The sequence below is a fragment of the Musca autumnalis genome, unplaced genomic scaffold (assembly GCF_047663935.1).
Source record: "Musca autumnalis isolate F117 unplaced genomic scaffold, ASM4766393v1 scaffold_5, whole genome shotgun sequence".
NCBI classification, from domain to species: domain Eukaryota; kingdom Metazoa; phylum Arthropoda; class Insecta; order Diptera; family Muscidae; genus Musca; species Musca autumnalis.
In genome coordinates this window covers 24,780,886-24,802,761 of record NW_027412088.1, presented here as the reverse complement: position 1 = coordinate 24,802,761, position 21,876 = coordinate 24,780,886, and the positions used below count along the sequence as shown (strand labels likewise).

The 21,876-nt window shown below is 36.2% G+C and overlaps 1 long non-coding RNA gene across 1 annotated transcript in view; it reads right to left on the bottom strand.

Moving 5' to 3' along the window:
* Nucleotides 1–3,712: 3,712 nt before the first annotated feature.
* The window catches only part of LOC141386532 (uncharacterized), a 153,135-nt gene continuing 134,971 nt past the window's right edge, over nucleotides 3,713–21,876 (bottom strand). The window contains exon 3 of the long non-coding RNA XR_012408400.1: nucleotides 3,713–3,842. This is a non-coding gene — a long non-coding RNA (uncharacterized lncRNA). The remainder of the gene's footprint in view (nucleotides 3,843–21,876) is intronic.

Sequence of the window (21,876 nt, the reverse complement as noted above, 5' to 3'; positions counted from 1 at the left end):
GAAGATCTCCTATTGAGGCCTTCTAAAGGAGTCTTCCATTGATAGAAGGCATCCTGAAAAGGTTTTTCTATTGATTGAAGATCTCCTGAAAAGGTCTTCTATATAATAGAAAACCTCCTATTGAGGCCTTCTTTAGATAAAAGTCCTCCTAAAGAGGTCTTAGATAGATAGAAGGTCTCCTAAAGAGGTCTTAGATAGATAAAAGGCCTCCTAAAGAGGTCTTCTGTAAACAGGAGACCTTCTAAAGAGCTTTTTTATACATGGAAGGTCTCCTAAAGGGGTCTTATGTCTCTATCTGAAGAGATTTTCTATTGATAGAAGGCATCCTAAAAAGTTTTTCTATTGATAAAAGGCATTCTAAAAGGTCTTCTACAGGTAGCTGGCTTCCTGAGGAGGTCTTCTATAGAAAAAATGCCTCCTAAAACGGTCTTTTATAGATTGAAGGCATCCGTAAGAGGTCTTCCTGAAGAGGGTTTTCTTGAAGAGGTTGTTCTGTTGATAGAAGGCCGCCTAAAGAGGTCTTCTGCAGACAGAAGGCCTCCTAAAGAGGTTTTCTATTGAAAGAAGGCATCCTAAAAAAGTTGTTCTATTGATAGAAGGGCTCCTAAAGAGGTCTTCTTTTGATAGAAGGCCTTCTAAAGAGGTCTTCTGTAGACAGAAGGCCTCCTAGAGAGGTCTTCTGTAGACAGAAGGCATCCTAAAGAGGTCTTCTGTAGACAGAAGTCCTCCCATAGAGGTTTTCTATTGACAAAAGGCACCGTAGAAAGTTTTTCTTTTGATAGAAGGCCTCCTAAAAAGGTGTTTTATAGATAAAAGGCTTCCTATTGAGGTCGTCCTTAGATAGAATGCCTCCTAATGAGGTACTCCAGGTTTTCTATTGGTAGAAGGCACCCTAAAAAGTTTTTCTATTGATAGAAGGCCTTCTAAAAGGTCTTCTATAGATAGCAGGCTTCCTGAAGAGATCTTCTATAGAAAAAAGGAATCCCAAAGCGGTCTTTTATATATTGAAGGCCTCCGTAAGAGGTCTTCTATAGATAAAAAGCCATCTTAAGAGGTCTTCTGTAGAAAAAAGGCTTCCTAAATAGGTCTTCTACAGATAGAAGGCCTCCCAAAGAGAACGTCTACAGAAGAAAGGCCTGCTTATGCGGTCTTTATAGATTGAATGCTTCCGCAAGAGGCCTTCTATAGATAAAAGGCATACTTGAGAGGTCTTCTATAGATATAAGGCCTCCTAAAGTGGTCTTCTATAAATAGAAGCTTCCTAAAGTGGCCTTCTTTAGATTGAAGGCCTCCTAAGGAGATCATCTATAGATACACGGATCCTATGGAAGATCTCTAATGGCTTCTATAAATAGAGGCCTCCTCAAGAGGTCCTATAGATGTAAGGACTCCTATAGAGGCCTACTGTATATATAAGGGCTCTTAAAAAGGTCTTCTATATCTAGAAGACCTTCTAAAAAGGTTTTCTATAGATAGAAGGCCTCCTACAGAGGACTTCTATAGTACAAGGTCTCCTAAGGAGGTCTTTTATGGATAGAAATTCTCCAAAAGAGGTCTATAGATAGAAGACCTCCTAAAAAGGCCTTTTATTGATAGAAGGCCTCCTAAAGAGGTCTTCTATAGATAGAAGGCCTCCTAAAGAGGTCATTTATTGATAGAAGGACTCCTAAAGAGGTCTACAGATAGAAGACCTCCTAAAAAGGTTTTTTATTGATAGAAGGCCTCCTAAAGAGGTCTTCTATAGATAGAAGGCCTCTTAAAGAGGTCTTTTATTAATAGAAGGCCTCCTAAAGAGGTCATTTATTGATAGAAGGACTCCTAAAGAGGTCTATAGATAGAAGGCCTCCTAAAGAGGTCTTCTATAGATAGAAGGCCTCCTAAAGAGGTCTTCTCTAGATAGAAGGCCTCCTAAAGAGGTCTTCTAGAGAGAGAAGACCTCTTAAAGAACTCTGCTAGATGGCCTCCTGCTATAAATGAAAGCTACGTAATAAGGTCTTCTATAGATAGAAGGCCATCAGAAAAGTCTTCTATAGAAAGATGGCCTCTTTATGAGGTTCTAGCAGGATAGAAGGCCTCCTAGAGAGGTCTGTAGTAGGCCTACTAAAAGGGGTCGTCTATGAAGGAAGTTTTCAATTGATATAATGCCTAAAGAAGTCTTCCTTGGATAGAAGACCTCCTAAAGAGATCTTCTAAAGATAAAAGGTTTCCTTAGAGTTGCTTTATAGTAGATAGCCTCCTAAAGTGGTCTCTGCACATAAGAGGCCTCGTAGAGAGGCCTACTAGAGGTAGAATGTCTCCTTTAGTGGTTTACTATAGATAGAATGCATCCTAAAGTGGTCTTCTATAGGTAAAAGGGCTCCTAAAGACGTCTTCTATATGTATAAGCTCTCTCAACAGGGTCTTCTATAGAAAGAAGACCCCCTATAGAGATCCTCTGAAGATAGAAGGCCTCCTAGAAAGGTCTGCTATAGGTAAAATGCCTCTAAAGTGGTATTTTATCGATAGTAGGCCTACTAAAGAGGTGTTCTATAAATAGAAGGCCTAATAAGGGGGTCTTCAAGAGATAGAAGGCCTCCTAAGGGGGTCTTCAAGAGATAGAAGGCCCCCTGAGGGGGTGTCTAGAGGTGGAAGGCCTCCTAAAGAGGTCTTCTGTGGATAGAAGTCCTCCTAAAGAGGTTTTCTACAGATAGATGGCTCTTTAAAGAGGTTTTCTATAGATATAAGGTCTCCTAAAGGGGGTTAGAAGGTCTTCTAAGAGCATATCCTTTTAAAAATGTAACATTATATTATTTAATATTTGAAATGGTCCTTGAATAATTTCGACAAGTATTGAATGTTTACCTGCATGTAAAGTAACGATTACAAAAATAAAGTCTACGAGTGAGTCTCGCCTGCAATAACACTGAAGTGATATATTGTCGCATTTGATTATAGCCCTTTTGAATATATGTACATACATATATTTTGCAATAATACATTTTTTATAGCTCTTCGTGAACACTTCAACACAAAACAAGAGAGGAAACTGTCTATAAACACTTCAGTTGTGTAAAAAATATTCATACACACACATTGATATAGTGATGGATGCATGCTGGCAGGGAAGCGTTTAGTAACGACAACAATTTTTATTCCACACAAGGATTTGGTTTAAGAAAAATATTGCATGCTATGCGGATTCGTCCTGCTGCTTGTCATCATTAAACGGACGATTTCATCTCTTTCGATTTTATTGTGATTTCATTTTTCTGTTGTTTTGTGCTTGTTGTTGTAATAAAATAAGAGCTACTTACTGTGGCATTTGTGTGATGGATAAGTTGATGCTGCTGCTATTGCTGCACTGAAGCTTCAGTGGATTGCAACACCGCATTGGGTTTTTTTATAGGTTTTATAATCCTCAAGTAGTTATTGTTGTTGTTTCTATTGGCAAATGTGATGATGTTGAAATTTTTGATGAATGGATAGTGATGATGATGATGTTTATGATGATTTCTCCCATTTTTGGACATGGTTTGGGGGGTTTTTGTTTTCAAAACCCATTTTGATTTTCCACTCGATTGTCATTTAGCACTGCTATTGTGTGGTTATTGTTGTTTTATTTTGTTTTGTTGTGTTCGATTTCTATTGTTATTGAGAGAGCGTTACTAGCGTTATTGTTGCTGTTGTTGTGGCTGGTATCCGGCATGCGACAGCAAATAATGTTGTTTTCGAATTGCTTTAATAATTCAAGTGTCAAACGCTTCGTGTTTGCCTTTTGCCGATTCCGCAATAATACTTTTACAACGATGTTGGTTTTATGGTGTTATTTGGTATCCTCTGTTAAGGATACTCCTGGAAGAACACTGAAAGAAACAAAGAAGAAGAAAAAAATATTTAGAGAACATCATCAGACTACCTCTTGGTTGTCTACAAAGTCCAGAATGTTTCATATAGAGGCTCTCTTCTGGTCGTCTATGAAGACTCTCAGCTTGTGGTCTATAATGTCTTCCTTCTGGTTGTATATGCAGGGTGTCTATAGAGACTCTCCTCACCTCATCTATAAACTCCTATCTACTGGTCAATAGAGACCAGAGGACGATGTGAACATAATTTCGAATGTGACCCCCAGAATCTTGGGGTAGTTGGTGGTCGGAACTCTGCTGCTATCGACCATTGCTTGGAATTCTTGTTTCTGAATTCCACGTACGACTGGCGTCCACACATATAATTGATTATCCAGCGCTTTAAACCTGGTCGAGGGGCAAGGACTGCTCGATGTCGTCAAACAGCGTGGAGTGCTTGCCCGTATAGTTCAAGCGACACCATCATTGTCCTACCACATGGCTTACTCTGGTTGAGTGATCGACTAATATGTGGGGAGATAGTTGATTTTTTATCTATAGATAGAAGGTTTTCTATAGAAGTCTTCTACAGATAGAAGGCCACCTAAAGATGTCTTCTATAGATAAACGGCCTCTTAAAGAGGTCTTTTATTGATAGAAGGCCTCCTAAAGAGGTATTCTATATATAGAAGGCCTCCTAAAGAGGTATTTTATTGATAGAAGGCCTCCTAAAGAGGTATTCTATAGATAGAAGGCTTCCTAAAGAGGTATTCTATATATAGAAGGCTTCCTAAAGAGGTCTTCTATAGGTAGAAGGCCTCCTAAAGAGGTCTTCTATAGGTAGAAGGCCTCCTAAAGAGGTCTTCTATAGGTAGAAGGCCTCCTAAAGAGGTCTTCTATAGGTAGAAGGCCTCCTAAAAAGGTGTTCTATAGATAGAAGGCCCCCTAAGGAGGTCTATTATAGATATAAGGCGTTCTATAGAGATCTTCTATAGATAGAAGGCCTCCTAAGGAGGTGTTATATCGACAGAAGGCCTCCTAAAGAGGTCTTTTATTGATAGAAGGCCTCCTAAAGAGGTATTCTATAGATAGAAGGCCTCCTAAATAGGTCTTCTATAGGTAGAAGGCCTCCTAAAGAGGTCTTCTATAGGAAGAAGGCCTCCTAAAGAGGTCTTCTATAGGAAGAAGGCCTCCTAAAGAGGTCTTCTATAAAAAGAAGGCCTCCTAAAAAGGTGTTCTATAGATAGAAGGCTTTCTATAGAGGTCTTCAATAGATAGAAGGCATCCTAAAGAGGTATTCTATAGATAAAAGGCCTCCTAAGGAGGTGTATATAGATAGAAGGCCTCCTAAGAGGTCTTCTATAAGTAGAAGGCCTCCTAAAGAGGTCTTTTACTGATAGAAGGCTTCCTAAAGAGGTCTTCTATAGATAGAAGGCCTCCTAAATAGGTCTTCTATAGGTAGAAGGCCTCCTAAAGCGGTCTTCTATAGGAAGAAGGCCTCCTAAAAAGGTGTTCTGTAGATAGAAGGCCTGCTAAGGAGGCCTCCTAAAGATGTCTTCTATAGATAGAAGGCCGCCTAAAGATGTCTTCTATAGATAGAAGGCCTTCTAAAGAGGTCTTTTATTGATAGAAGGCCTCCTAAAGAGGTATTCTATAGATAGAATGCCTCCTAAAGAGGTCTTCTATAGGTAGAAGGCCTCCTAAAGAGGCCTTTTATAGGTAGAAAGCTCCCTAAAAAGGTGTTCTATAGATAGAAGGCCTCCTAAGGAGGTCTTCTATAGATAGAAGGCATCCTAAAGAGGTATTCTATAGATAAAAGGCCTCCTAAGGAGGTGTTATATAGATAGAAGGCCTCCTAAAGAGGTCTTCTATAGGTAGAAGGCCTCCTAAAAAGGTATTTTATAGATAGAAGGCCTCCTAAGGAGGTCTTCTATAGATGGAAGGCTTTATATAGAGGTCTTCTATAGATAGAAGGCATCCTAAAGAGGTGTTATATAGATAGAAGGCCTCCTAAAGAGGTCTTCTATAGGTAGAAGGCCTCCTAAAGAGGTCTTTTATTGATAGAATGCCTCCGAAAGAGGTCTTCTATAGATAGAAGGCCGCCTAAAGATGTCTTCTATAGATAGAAGGCCTCCTAAAGAGGTCTTTTATTGATAGAAGGCCTCCTAAAGAGGTATTCTATAGATAGAAGGCCTCCTAAAAAGGTGTTCTATAGATAGAAGACCTCCTAAAGAGGTCATTTATTGATAGACGGCCTCCTAAAAAGGTCTATAGATAGAAGACCTCCTAAAAAGGCCTTTTTTTGATAGAAGGCCTCCTAAATAGGTCTTCTATAGATAGAAGGTTCCTAAAGAGGTCTTCTATAGATAGAAGGCCTCCTAAAGATGTCTTCTATAGATAGAAGGCCTCCTAAAGATGTCTTCTATATATAGAAGGCCTCCTAAAGAGGTCTTCTATAGATAGAAGTCCTCCTAAAGAGGTCTTCTCTAGATAGAAGGCCTCCTAAAGAGGTCTTCTCTAGATAGAAGGCCTCCTAAAGAGGTCTTCTATTCATAGAAGGCCTTCTATGGAGGTCTAAAGAGAAGACCTCCTAAAGAGGTCATTTATTGATAGACGGCCTCCTAAAAAGGTCTATAGATAGAAGACCTCCAAAAAGGTCTTTTATTGATAGAAGGCCTCCTAAATAGGTCTTCTATAGATAGAAGGCCTCCTAAAGAGGTCTTCTATAGATAGAAGGCCTCCTAAAGATGTCTTCTATAGATAGAAGGCCTCCTAAAGATGTCTTCTATAGATAGAAGGCCTCCTAAAGAGGTCTTCTATAGATCGAAGGTCTCCTAAAGAGGTATTCTATAAGTAGAAGGTCTTCTAAAGAGGTCTTCTATAGATAGAAGGTCTCATAAGTAGGTCTTTCAAAGATATAAGGCTTCCTAAAGAAGTATTCTCCTAAAGAGATCTTATATAAATAAAAGGTCTCCTAAATAGGTCTTCTGTAGGTAGAAGGCCTTCTAAAGAGGTCTTCTATAGGTAGAAGACCTTCTAAAGAGGTCTTCTATTTATAGAAGGCCTCCTAAAGAGGTCTTCTATAGATAGAAGGCCTCCTAAAGTGGTCTTCTATCGATAGAATGTCTCCTAATGAGGTTTTCTATAAGAATAAGACATCCGAAAGAGGTCTTCTATGGCTGTAAGAGGTCTTACATAGAGAGAAGGCCTCCTAAAGGGGACTTCTATTGATAAAAGGCTTCCTAAAAAGCTATTCTATAGATAGAAATCCTCCTAAAGAGGTCTTCTAAAGCTGTATGTAGATAGAATGCCTCCTAAAGAATTCTTCTGTATATAGAAGACGTTTTAAAGAGGTCTCTTAAAGAGGTCTTCTACGGATTGAAGGCCTCCTAAAAAGCTATTGTAATCCTCCTAAAGAGGTCTTCTAAAGCTATAAGAGGTCCTATGTAGATAGAAGGGGTCTTATGTATATAGAAGACGTTTTAAAGAGGTCTCCTATAAATATAAGGCTTCCTAAAGAGGTCTTATATGGATTGAATGCCTCCTAAAGAGGTCTTCTACAGATAGAAGGCCTCCTAAAGAGGTTTTCTATTGATAGAAGGCTTCCAAAAAGCTATTCTATAGATAGAAAGCCTCCTATAGAGGTCTTCTATAGCTATACGAGGTCTTATGTAGATAGTAGGCCTCCTAAAGGGGTCTTCTGTATATAAGACGTTTTAAAGAGGTATCCTATAAATATAAGGCCTCTTAAAGAGGTCCTCTATATATAGAAGGCTTCCTAAAGAAGTCTTCTATAGATAGAAGACCATCTAAAGTGGCCTTCTATAGATAGAAGGCCTCCTAAAGAGGTCTTCTCTAAATATAAGGTATCCGAAAGAGGTCTTCTATAGCTATAAGAGGTCTTACATAGATAGATGGATAAAGGGGTCTATAAATATAAGGTATCCTAATAGGTCCTCTAAAGATAGAAGTTTTCCTAAAGAGGTCTTCTACAGATAGAAGACCTGCTAAAGAGGTCTTCTATAGATAAAAGGCCTCCTACAGAGGTATTCTATAGATGGAAGGCCTCCTGAAAGGCCTTCTATAGATAGAAGGCCGCATAAATATAAGGCCTACTAGAAAGGTTTTCTATAGATAGGAGGGAACCTACAGAGGGCTTCTATAGATAGAAGTCCTCCTAGAGAGGTCTCAAAGAGGTCTTATGTAGCCAGAATGCCGTTTAAAATTGTCTTCTACAGCTAGAAGGTCTCCTGGCTTGCCGGGCTACAGTAGCGGGACCACCCTGCTCATTTACCAGACTTCGGAAATGATAGTTGACTCCCGGCTCATTCAGCTGTTTCACCATTACCACTGGAGATTCTGCAAAGGCCCAATGCTTTGGATGATGTAAAGTACCTGATGACATTCGCAACATCACCCATTGTAAATTGTGGTAGTTCATCATCGGCAGGAAGAGATCTAATGCGATGTAGTGTCCTTCTCTTCGCATTGTCACTCCACAAACTATCGATTAAAATGCCGCATAAAAAATCCTACATCAATTTTTTTAAAACCACCTTAGTCCGCACGCAGGGACGAATCCAAAGCCACCCTATTTCGTCTCATCGAAGTTTAAGTGTTGTGGATGCGGATATGACAAACCAAGCACAACCATATTGGTTCTGGGTCCTCCGTCCCGACACGAACCAAAAGACTGCGGAGCAGGCATGCCAGGATATGCTGCTCCCAACACAGAAAAACGAGACAAATACAAACATGTGCACACTGAGGTGGAAGCCGCTGGCCAGAACGCTGATGTAGTGTGATTCCGGGTTAATCCGGTATCGAAGAACCCCCGTCTTTGGCTTGTATATAAAGACCCAACTTCAGTTCTTTAAAGACACATTTGTGCTTATCCAAAAGTGGTCCATATGAATATGCTTGTGACCATACATCATGTGTTACACCCTAATATACCACGTGAGCACATTGTACGTATAAAACTGTTTCTACATAATTTGCCCCTGTATACAAGTGTGTTGTATATAATCTGATTCAGCTTGTACTATCATACCAATTTAATAAATATCAATATCAATGTACATAAGAGCGCAGACAGACAAACGCTTTTGTCACATACATACCCAGCAAACCAAATGTCTGATGTCCGACACGTCTGAACAATTTCGGAAGCAAAGTCGTTCAGATTTCGTTCCGATTTCTAAACGATTTTTCGGAGAGGAAATAGTTCAGATTTTGTACCGATTTCGTTCCGATTTCGGAACGAATGTCGGAAAGAAATTTCCTTTCCGAATTTCCCAAGGATTTTCTTCAGATTTCGTTACGAAATCGGACCGAAATCGATCCGATGTCGCTCCGACATTTCGTTCCGAAATTATGTCAACCACTTCATACAACTTTCGTTAAGATATCGTTACGATTTCGGATCAGATATCGGACGTATCGTCCGAATTTTGTTCCGATTTCGTTACGATGTCGGTACGATTGGTTTGCTGGGTACCTACCTATGTATGTGAGTGTGGTTGTACATACACAAGTGATGTTGTATTGTGTATTATAGTTAAGTGTGTTGATGAGACTATTATTTGGTGTTTCACTAAATTTGCTGACAAAGAACGGATTATTACCGCATCCTGTATCCTGTCGCTATTTAGCCAATACCGCCACTAATACAGCATGCTTGCCTGGCCCAGCTTTGCCACCACATTTGCTTTGATGTTGCAAAAAATCGAAACGACAACGAAACAACGATGATATGTGGTTTGGGCTTTAGATTTCCTCTTCCCTGTGTGTTGTGCCACGACGTTCGTTGTTTGGCTAAATGTCGTTTTTCTTTCATTCTTTCCATCTTTGATTGCCTTTCTTCTTTAATGAGCAGAACGATGAATGAATGGTTTTGGACAATCGTTCGTTGGTTATGGTGGATGTTTATCCATCTTTGGAGGATGTTGATACTGTTGTTGGTGTTACTGGTATTGCTATACGAAGCAATTTAATTGTCTCTCTCTGGCAGACTCCTTGCGAGTGATTCATTTGCGTACATGTGTGTGTGTATGTGCGTTAACAATGGACCACGGTTGAGTGAAGAACACATTGTTGGATATCATAAAGTTTCCTGCTGTGATTTGGTAACGCTGGCGATATCAATTTAAGTCGATTTAAGTTTGAACCCTTACTAGCTAAGCCAAGGAATCAAGTGGTAGGTTGGGCTCTTTAATATAGGACAAAGGAAATTGTTAATGATTATCATTAGTTATCCTTGGTTATGGATTTTAACTAAAATATTTAGACAATTTTTTGATTAAAAAAAATATTCATAGAAGCTGGAGCACAAAGGATTCCCCCTCTAAGCCGAGTTAATATATTTTATTGATTTTTGTAGTTAATAAGGAGAACCAGGAGAGAGTCCAAAATTTAGATCGTTATCATTATAAATTGGAATTTCTATATAAATAGGAGACAAATGCCTCAGGGTCATATGCAGGATATTCTGCCCAACACAAGTAACACAGAGCTGTGGAACTTAAGGTAGCAAATGGAGGCGGATTGGCCACACCTTAAGAACAAAATGTTCATAGCATAAGCCGAATGGCGTTTGAATGGAATCTGTAAGTATCACGAAATCGAGGTCGACCAAGAAATACCTGGCGACGAACTATAACCCAAGAACTAAGGCAAAATATTCTTACTTCGGCTGATGCAAAAACGACGGCGATGCTTTCTGTAGGCCCTATGCTCCCAAGAGAAGTAACAGGAAAAAATAAATAGGAACGAATGATACAATCTTTTCTTCGGTTACGAAGCTACTCACAAAGCCTATTTTGTTCTTTTACAAAAAAATTCGAACTTCCTTCTGTGTGGCTCTAATTCGTTGGTCGTTAATATATACCCTGTTCTGGCGTCTTTGAACCACACGCTTCTACTCGCCTATAAATACCTCATTCTCCTCTATAAAGACTCCGTTTTTATACCCTCAGCATTTATGCTAACGAGGGTATATACACTTGCATACGGGCAAAATGTGTCTCATCGAAATAATGGTTTTAGACCCCAAGTATGTTTGGACGCAATTCGTTTCAGACAATTTAAAGTTGATTTAGCACTGTCCGTCCGTCTGTCTGCCTGGCGGGAGCGCATGATAACTCTCGAACGGATAAAACGATTTGATCCAAAATTTGGCTTTCGCAATATTTTGCTCAAAATTAGTTTAAGTTCGAAAATGGGTTATATCGGTTCACTCCTTCCGGTACCTCCCCCAGAAAAGTTCGAAAATGTTCGGACAAATTGTGAGGACGATAAATTTTGAGGGGAGTAACCGATTTGGTCCATACTTTGCACATAGTGAAACTTCTTCCAGACTTAAATAAAGTTCCAATATGGGCTCAATCGGTCCATTACTTCGGGGCGCAAAATAACTCTCGAACAGTTTTGCTGATTGGGGCCAAAATTTGGCCTTCGTAATATGTTGTTCAAACTTAGTTTAAGTTCGAAGATAGGCCATATCGGTCCACAACTTCAGGTACCTTCCCCACAAAAGTTCAAAATTTTTCGGAAAATTTGTGGCCACGATAACTCTTGAATGGTGTGACCGATTTGGTCCACACTCTACACATCTTAATATATTTCCCAGATATACATAGATCAGGTTTGAATATGGACTATTTGTCCACTCCTTCTGGTACCTCCCACACAAATTTGGGATACTTTCACTTTAAGACCTGCCCTCGAATCAATTTGATTTTGGTTAAAGCAACTTGAATTTGCTGCCTCAATTAATTAAACGTTTTTTTCAGAAGCAAGTCTATACTTCTTTAGAAAATAGCCCGAAAGGGGTAAAAACCCCCAATGGCACCATATGTAGTGGATGGAGAGCGCGATAACTCCCGAACCGATCAACCAATTTGGTCCAAACTTTGGATCTCATAATATTTTGTCCAAATTTTGTTTAACTTCTAAAATGGCCCATATATGTCCTCTTCGTAGGGTACCTCTCCCACAAAAGTTCAACGTTTGTACCTAAGTGCAGTTAAGGCTCTGTTCGAAAATCCTTTGAAATGCATACCGATGCTGTTCGATATGGTCGTATTTACCGAGATTTCTTGTTTTCCGTGGACAAGTCCATGCTTCCTGGCATACTCGTCAAAAATTTATACGATGACCCACTAAAATGACAAGTGGACGCGATATCTATCGGAAAGATATGACTCCCAAAATAAGGTCCACTTTCATAATGGACTCCATTCCTTCAAGTACTTTCTCTGCAACACTTTTCAACTTTAATCCTAATCCATATTTTCGTCGGCAAGTTTAAATGTCCAAAAAATTCTACAAAATACTGTTTAGCCCTAAAGTATGTCCGCCTGTCTGGCTGGCTGGTGCACATGATAACTCTCGAACCGATCAACAGATTTGGTCAAAACTTTCTACCTCATAAGATGATAGACTATTTTATGTCGCACATAACACACTGTAACGGCCTGGCTTACCGAAGTCCGACATATACATGTAAGAGGTCAACAGGGTTCTTTATCTTATAACTTTTTTATACCCTCCACCATACCCTTTACGGTGTGCCTTAACAAATTTAAATGGATGGTGCTTACACCTCGGAAGTTTTTACTGATTCTGAAACTACAATGATCATAGATGAGAAATACCAAAAAACAAAAAAAAATCGCCGGAGGGATTTTCAAATAAATCGCGATTTAAGTTCACATTTTTAGTGGTTCTATAGGTTTTCACGATTTAGCTAGGAAACCGAGAGTTCTATGTAAATGGGGTTAAAGAAAATGTTGTAGCAGAGAAAATTATCCACAAGATTGGCATTTATGACATTTTCGTAGGTTTTACCGTTTTGAGATATGGAAGTTCAAATTGGGACAATGCACTGACTGTATCGTCCCCTTATAAAGCAATATTATGCACAGTACCTCTTAACTAACTTTTAATGGAAACCGCTTACACATGGGATGTTTTTGCGGATTCTGAAACAGCAATGTTCATAGATAAGAAAAATAAAAAAAATTGAAAAAATCGGCGGAGGGATTTTTAAATAAATCGCGATCAAAATTCACAATTTTAGGGATTTTTTAGGTTTTCATGATTTTGCTTGGAAACCGCAAGTCGTATCGAAATGAGTCTGAAGAAAATGTTGTAGCTGTGAAAATTCTCTATAAGACTGACCTTTAGGTTTTTTCGTAGGTTTTACCATTTTTGAGATATAGAGGTTCAGTTCAAATTTTTAGGTTTTTATCTTAAGTCTTCAAGATTTTGCTTGGAAACCGAAGCTGTGAAAATTCTCTACAAGATTGAATGATTTATTTTTTTCTAGGTTGTACCATTTTCAAGATATATAAGTTTAATTTTGGAAATTGCAGTAATGACATTGTTTTATAAGGAGGCGATACAGTCAGTGCATTGTCTCAATTTGAAATTCTATATCTCAAAAACGGTAAAACCTACGAAAATATCATAAAGGCCAATCTTGTGGAGAATTTTCTCTGCTACAACATTTTTTTAGACCCATTTACATAGAACTCGCGGTTTCCAAGCTAAATAGTGAAAACCTAAAGAACCCCTAAAAAGTTCAACTTAAATCGCGATTTATTTTAAAATCCCTCCGGCGATTTTTTTTTGTTTCTTGATATTTCTCTTCTATGAGCATTGTAGTTTCAGAATCAGCAAAAACTTCCGATGTGTAAGCACCTTCCATTTAAATTTGTTAAGGCACACCGTGCCTTATATTAAGTTTGTTTTCCGTTTGTAACGCATTGAAATAATCATTTGCGACCCCATAAGGTATATATGTATATTCTTGACTAGCAGACCCCGGTCCGCGTTGCTGGCCCTTCGCAATGAGTTTTAATTATAACTTTTTATGGACTTTATGCTGACAATTCAAAAATAGGTATTTTCTACCTCACTTCTTCGGTCCATTGTCAAACCGAGGAGAATTTTGAATTTATCAACAGATTTTGTCTGTAACCTTTCTTTTCTCTTACGGATTTTTTTGCCCATTGATGCTGTTTATGATTTATTATCGTCCATGTCCCTTTAAGGACATTTTTAAATATATCGTTTTACTTGATCGGGGGAGCAACCACCGTACATTCCTGCTACATTCCTGAAAATTGGATGAAATTAGGTTCACTAGTTCTGGAAAAATAATATATTGAAAACAGTGGACGTGGTTCGGTATGTACCTACGGCACACACAACCCTATTGCCTCCTAAAATTTATGCTGAAACCGACATAATCATAAGTTTGGCTTATACATATAACGTTTAAAAGAAAGGCGTGGGAATGCACCCCACCTCCTCCGAAATTCATAAAATATACATAACAACAGCAAACATTGAGCTTTTGCTGCAAATTTGACGGACATCGCTTTTTGCAGAAAAAAAAATAAATTTAGAATTTAAAAAAGTGGGCGTGGTAAAATGTTCTTTTCATAAACACCTAAGTTGGGTTATGACGGCATTTGATTTTCATTCTTAAAGATATGGCGTTTTTTAAATATGACATAGGGAAGTAAGTACGCTGCCCCCTGCGAAATTCGAGAAAATATGCATCCTATTTTAACCGGGGCCATCCCAGTACATTCCCTGAAAATTTCAGAAAAAAAATCGGTTCAGTAGTTTTGTAGGTGTAGCATATTTTAAAAGGTGGGCCTCGGAGGCAAAACCACAATTTCTCGCAAATTAATTTCCAAACCTATACATTCGTAATTACTTTAAAAATAGCATTTTTAAAAAATAGGGTATAGGGGAAGTTCTCCGCCCGCTCCGAAATTCAACAAAATTTGTAGCCTATTTTAACCGGGGGCCATCCCTGTACATTCCCTGACAATTTCAGAAAAATCGGTTTAGTAGTTTTTGTAGAAAAGATAAAAATTGAAAAAGTGGGCGTGGTCAAATTTTCTTTGCATAAAAACCTAAGTCGGGTTATGGCGGACATTTTACAAAAAGAATTATTTAAATCGGTCCAGCCGTTCTCAACTGATGCCATTACCAACGAACGACATTTGATTTTTGTTTATAAAGATTAGGGTAAAATTCCGAGTCCGTCTATTCATGTCCGTCCTTTCGTCTGTTGCAATCACTCTAGCATCCACAAACATGCAGATAGAACGCTGCAATTTTTGGAAGATGCGTCTTTTGTTTGCAGGCAGGTCAAGTTCGATGATGGGCTATATTGGTCCACATTTTGGTAAGGGTAAGGGTACCGTCCGATTTCCGATATTGTGACGTTTTAGTCATATTTTCAGACCGACCACTTGACATTTAGGGTTCGTAGTGACCAAAAAACTTTTATTCCAAAAATGGTGGTTATGTCCACCCACAAGAAAACTATACCTGAATTTCTCACAATTTTCAAAATAAATATTGAACAAAACAAAAAAACATTATATTTTTGAAAATTATGAGAAATTCAGTTATAGTTTTTTTGCGGGGGTTTTCAGACTTAAATAAATCTGTTAATAGAAATCTGTTGTGAAAAAAAGAGGATCTGCGCGTTTAAATTTGAAAATATAAGAAACCAAGATGTTCACAACCAAAACTGCCTGAAGGAGCGTTCCAATGCTTTTGCCATGTATTAGAGAGTTTTCAATTACAGTCTTGGCTACAATTTTTGTCTTTCTGTTGGATCGAAAATCTCAATGGATTGGCTGTTATATGCCAAAATATCTAAAAAACGTCAATAAAAAACTTTAAGTCAAAATCGGGAGGCTCGATTTTCACGGTAGATATATGGTCCAATGGACTTTTTTGCTCAGTTCAATCCCAGGAATCAGAAACGCGAAGGGCTCATTAAGGTTTTCAAATCGCCCCGGCCTAAGGTCCACACTTTTATATAGCCCCGATATAAAGATACCACCTGCTTGAACACAGTTTTGAAGGTTAGATAAAATAATTTAGGCATTTGGGGTATCCGTTGTCGAAAAATTATTGACCATACAATTGTGGACATGATGAGAAACTAATTATTCCACTTTAGATAACCCTTTGAACCCCGAATTTTTTCAGTAGAGATAAAAATATTTTTCATATTTATTATGATTATTAGCCGCAAGTCCTCTGCGAAAAAAATTCTTATCAATTCCTTGTGGTTAGGGAGTTACCAAATGTTGTCTGTGGGCAACATTGGGCCATTGTGGTTATAAAAATTAACAAAGTTTATTTCTTAAGTCTTTGTATTACCGTTATATTATTTATTACATATTCATGATGTGAAAATGCATAAACTGATGAGTCTGCTTAATTCTAGAGGAAAATTGATGGAAATGGAATGGAAGATTGGTCTTTATCTATCATATATAGTTTACAAATTAACCAATTTTGACGTATATGGTGGTGTTCATATAATTTGAAATGCCCATATTGACATTTTTCAGAGAAAAAGCGTTTGAAAAATATTTTCTATTTTTTATGCAGACTCTAAACCTGATAATATTGCCATTCATCCAATACATAAAATTATCATTATCGATATTTGAACAGATATCCGCTTGATATCTTACAAATCCCTAATATGTAAAATGTATATTCTACCAAAAAATGTGTCAATCTCCTCGTAATTCAAGTCCAATCTTCAAATAATGATATAAATACATCTTTTTTCACAAGTCCGAATGCCCCTATGACCCTTTGTACTTGATTGAATACCACTGTCCAGCTTTTTAATCTTCCACTAATGTAACCACTTTCTTGCCACAATAGCCCAATCTTGCCCACAGGCAACTTTCAAATTTCAAAATATTTTAACTACTGTATTTTTGTTTTTTTTTTTTGTATTTTATTAGTTCAACATCTCAGCAAGATTTTTCAAAAAATGTTGGCTGCAAATTGCCAATTCATTTGACATTTAAGGACATTTTATAAAATCACTAAAATATTTCATGTCCAAATTTTTACTCGACTACTTATACTTCAACAAGCATAACTTCATAATGAATAAAATATAGGAGGCTCGGTTAGGAAGAAGGCCACTTGTCTACACAAGACTTCTTTCTTCTCAGTATGCCTCAGAAGTCCTCTGTCTACAGAAAACCTTGTTGAGATCTTCTTCCTTTGGAAGTTCTTCTATCTATAGAAGGACCATTCTGGAGTTCTTCTATGTCAAAAATACCCCTTGAGTAGGGGTTCAATCTGTGGAGGATTACTCAAAGATGTCTTCGCTATATAGAATGACTCTTTAGAAGATCTTTAGTTTATAGATGCCCTTCTAGGGCTCTGTTATCTATAGAATACGAATTAGGAGGTTTGCTGTTTATAGAAGACCTCTGTGGCAGATCCTCTCTTTACAGGGGACTCTTTCGGCAGACTTCTGTCTATAGAGGGCTCCTTCAGGAGGCCTTCTGTCAATAATAGATCCCTTTAGGAGTTCTTCCGACTAAAGAAGACTCCTTTAGGAGTCCTTCTGTCCATATAAGATCAGTTCAGTTGGTCTTCTGTTTATAGAAGACCTCTGACGTGTTCTTCTGTTCATAGAAAATCCCTTCGGAGTTCTTCCATCTATAGAATACTTCTTCAGGAGGTTTTCTGACAATAGACGATCACTTTAGGGAGTCTTCTGTCTATAGACGACCACTTTAGGAGTTCTCCTGCCTATAGAAGACTCTTTTAGGAGTTCTTCTGTCTATATAAGATAATTTCAGTTGGTCTTCTACCTGAAGAATACCTCTTCAGGAGATCTTCTATCTACAGAGGGATATTTAGAAGGTCTTCCGCCCATAAACGACTTATGTAGATCTTCTGTCTGTTGAAGATCACTAGGAGGTCTTCTGTCCACAGAAGATCCCTTTTGTAGTTATTCTGTCAATAGCCGACCCCTTTAAGAGTTATTCTGTTTATAAAATACTCCTTTAGGAGTCCTTCTATCTGTTCAGTTGGCCTTCTGTCTATAGAAGACCTCTGAGGTGATCTTTTGTTTATAGAAGATCTCTTTGGAGTTCTTCCGTCTATAGAAGACTCCTTCAGGAGGGTTTCTGTAAATAGACTACCATTGTAGGGAGTCTTCTATCCACGGAAGATCTGTTGAGGAGATATTCTGTTTATGTAAGAGTAACTCATGAGGTCTTCTAAGCGTGAAATCAACCGCGCGCGTAATTATCTCAATGTCATCGGGAGGGCATAGATTGCAGAAATATAGATGTTTAACAGTTAACAGTTCCGGAGAAATCACTCCTCCTTGAAAACTCCTGCTTCTCTCAACGGGGATTCCACGTATGACTGGCGACAGCACATACACAAAATTACTGGTTTGGGATGGTAGAACATATCATATATCCTGTGACACGACTGTTATGGTTAAGATCCCCAGATAATAAATATATTCGAAAATGGCATGAATGGTACTATCCGACTTCTGGAACCCGTTTTGATCATCCGCAACTGGATAACAGTATCTTCTAATTATGGAGAGGAGTGACGCCTCAAGAATATTTGCTATTTGTGACAAACGTGCTATCAGCCCGCACGACTCAAATTTGCTGGCATCATTGCCTGGTTTCAATATCGGAACCACCATGCCCTGGCTATAGACAAGATGAGATGGTTCGACTCAAAGGAATTGACGGGTTGCGCCATGATATGACACATTAGTCACACCCGGTCACGAACTTTGGAGGCTAACTTTTGGAGGAGTAACGTTTCAAGAATTATTACTGCTGGTGTTCAAAGAGGCATCGACCTGTAAGACTGACCTTTACTGGCACCATTTTGCTTTCAACTGCCTTCGGAAATTATGATAGTTTGTCGAAGTGTTTTAACATCACCACGGAAATTCCCAAGTGCTTAGGATGATTTTCCGCCTCGAATGTCATTCACATAGCATTCACTTATCGTAAACTGCGGTAATACCTTCTCGCCAGGAAGAGTTGCACAGACATAGAACTCTCCTATTCACCCAGGTCGTATCGGGGCCTTTTTTATTAAAATAACCCCTCTTCAAATTTGTCATATCCACTTCATCAAACATGGTAGAAGTCCGATAATTGATCGCTGCCCCATGTCGCGGCTTTTTTGATGGATGCTCTAGCCACATTTTTCCGCTTATGTCCAACGATTAAAAATTGTGGGCGGCTCCAGTAGTTGTGATGATGTCTCGGAGCTTTATCTCTGCTATACGATCATCAGATCGATTTGGCAGTTCTTTGAAGCTTTGATTAGTAAATTCTCTGAATCCTTGCCAATTGACTTTCCATTGGTTAAAGAAAGTACGCCATTCAGAGGATACGAAGTCGTATTGTCTGTTGATATGAAGATGGGTAGATGGGCTTATATACGCGAAAATATAAGTTTTATAAGCCATTCGTCAGGCGAACTTTGGCCATTTTCTCTCATCCTGGCTGTAGTGGTAACGTAATGTTGGAAAATGTGGAACTATCTATCAGCTAATCTAAGAAGTCTTAGATGGGAGCGTATTCTTAAAACTCCCTTTCATAAGATTATAGTTAAGAATTGGAAAAGAGATTACGAAGAATAAAACACTAGGATACTGTTTTGGAGAGGGGAGCTGCCAGTAATATAGAAAACATTCACATATCCTAGAATGTATTTAAAAATCTGGATTAGCACCCATAATAAAAATTGCCTCAATATGTAAAACTTTTAAAGATTTCTAAAAAATATTTAAAATTTATTACATTTAAAAAAATATTTGCAATAAATACACACACATACATAAGCTAAAATAATTCAATTTAATTTTGCCTGCATCAAAACAAGAAAGAAAAAAACATGATGTGAAGAAGAAAACAAAATAATTGAAGAAGAAGAAAACTCTGAAAGAGAAGAAGTCAAAATTCATTTCATATTTCAATGAAAATCTTGTTATGAGCAGAAAAAATCCTTATCTTAATATTGACATTACTTTGATGTCGTCGTTGTTGTATTCATGAACACGCAGACACACACACCCATACACTCATGCATTCTAGGCATACTACTAACACACAAACGAACAAGATTTAAAAATGTTAACTTTATAATTCCAATGGCAAAAGCAAAGAAAGGCAACAAAAAAGCAGCAGCAGTAGCAGCAACTGGAGATGCAAAAGAGGAGCAAAGGAAGCAACAACGAACGCACAAAGTTCTGGTTAAAAAAACATTCGCACATAAAAATGCAAACTTATGCATTGGTGTAGATGCTACATACATATATGTATATGTATATCTAGGATCTATGTGTGAGTATACCAATACTGATAAAGCCCAACCATATCCTGGCAAACAACGACATAACTTTGGATATTTCTACCACCAGCAAATACCAAGGATTGGATAACGAAGATTCAAGCAATGCAATGCTGGTAAGAGTGGGAGCTGTAACCACCGTTCATGTGTATACATGTGTATGTGTGCATAATAAGTTTATATATTTGTGTGACATAATAAAATATTATTATTAAAAGGCACATCAAAGTTACAAAGGTATTCATCACAAAAGCAACAAAGGCAGCAACAGCAAACAACAACAGCAGCAACTACAAAACAAACAAGAAAGCAAAATTGAAATTGAGAACATCACATTAACGCTCAACATAAGCTCCAACCAGCCAACCAACCGACAATATTCTCCTCCTTTCCCATCAACAATGATGAGTAGCTGTGACTCAAGAGGCCACCTACAACCCACCCTGGCTAAGATTCATCTCTGTTATGCCATTAGCTTACTTCAGTTAATGTAGTGTGTGCTGTGGAAATGGTTTGGGATCTACACATTTTGCACCAACAACCCGCCCCCCATAGCTTTATCCTAGGCATCTCGTTCGCCCCTACTCTTCGTTGGCATTTTGTATGTATTCAGGCTAAGTGTGTAAACAAAACACAAACATTAAACGAAGACATTGGCATATAATATAACATAACATATTGCATAAAATATAAAATCTGATATATAAAATAAAAATATAAAATATGAAATATAAAATATAAAATATAAAATATAAAATATAAAATATAAAATATAAAATATAAAATATAAAATATAAAATATAAAATATAAAATATAAAATATAAAATATAAAATATAAAATATAAAATATAAAATATAAAATATAAAATATAAAATATAAAATATAAAATATAAAATATAAAATATAAAATATAAAATATAAAATATAAAATATAAAATATAAAATATAAAATATAAAATATAAAATATAAAATATAAAATATAAAATATAAAATATAAAATATAAAATATAAAATATAAAATATAAAATATAAAATATAAAATATAAAATATAAAATATAAAATATAAAATATAAAATATAAAATATAAAATATAAAATATAAAATATAAAATATAAAATATAAAATATAAAATATAAAATATAAAATATAAAATATAAAATATAAAATATAAAATATAAAATATAAAATATAAAATATAAAATATAAAATATAAAATATAAAATATAAAATATAAAATATAAAATATAAAATATAAAATATAAAATATAAAATATAAAATATAAAATATAAAATATAAAATATAAAATATAAAATATAAAATATAAAATATAAAATATAAAATATAAAATATAAAATATAAAATATAAAATATAAAATATAAAATATAAAATATAAAATATAAAATATAAAATATAAAATATAAAATATAAAATATAAAATATAAAATATAAAATATAAAATATAAAATATAAAATATAAAATATAAAATATAAAATATAAAATATAAAATATAAAATATAAAATATAAAATATAAAATATAAAATATAAAATATAAAATATAAAATATAAAATATAAAATATAAAATATAAAATATAAAATATAAAATATAAAATATAAAATATAAAATATAAAATATAAAATATAAAATATAAAATATAAAATAAAAATATAAAATATGAAATATAAAATATAAAATATAAAATATAAAATATAAAATATAAAATATAAAATATAAAATATAAAATATAAAATATAAAATATAAAATATAAAATATAAAATATAAAATATAAAATATAAAATATAAAATATAAAATATAAAATATAAAATATAAAATATAAAATATAAAATAT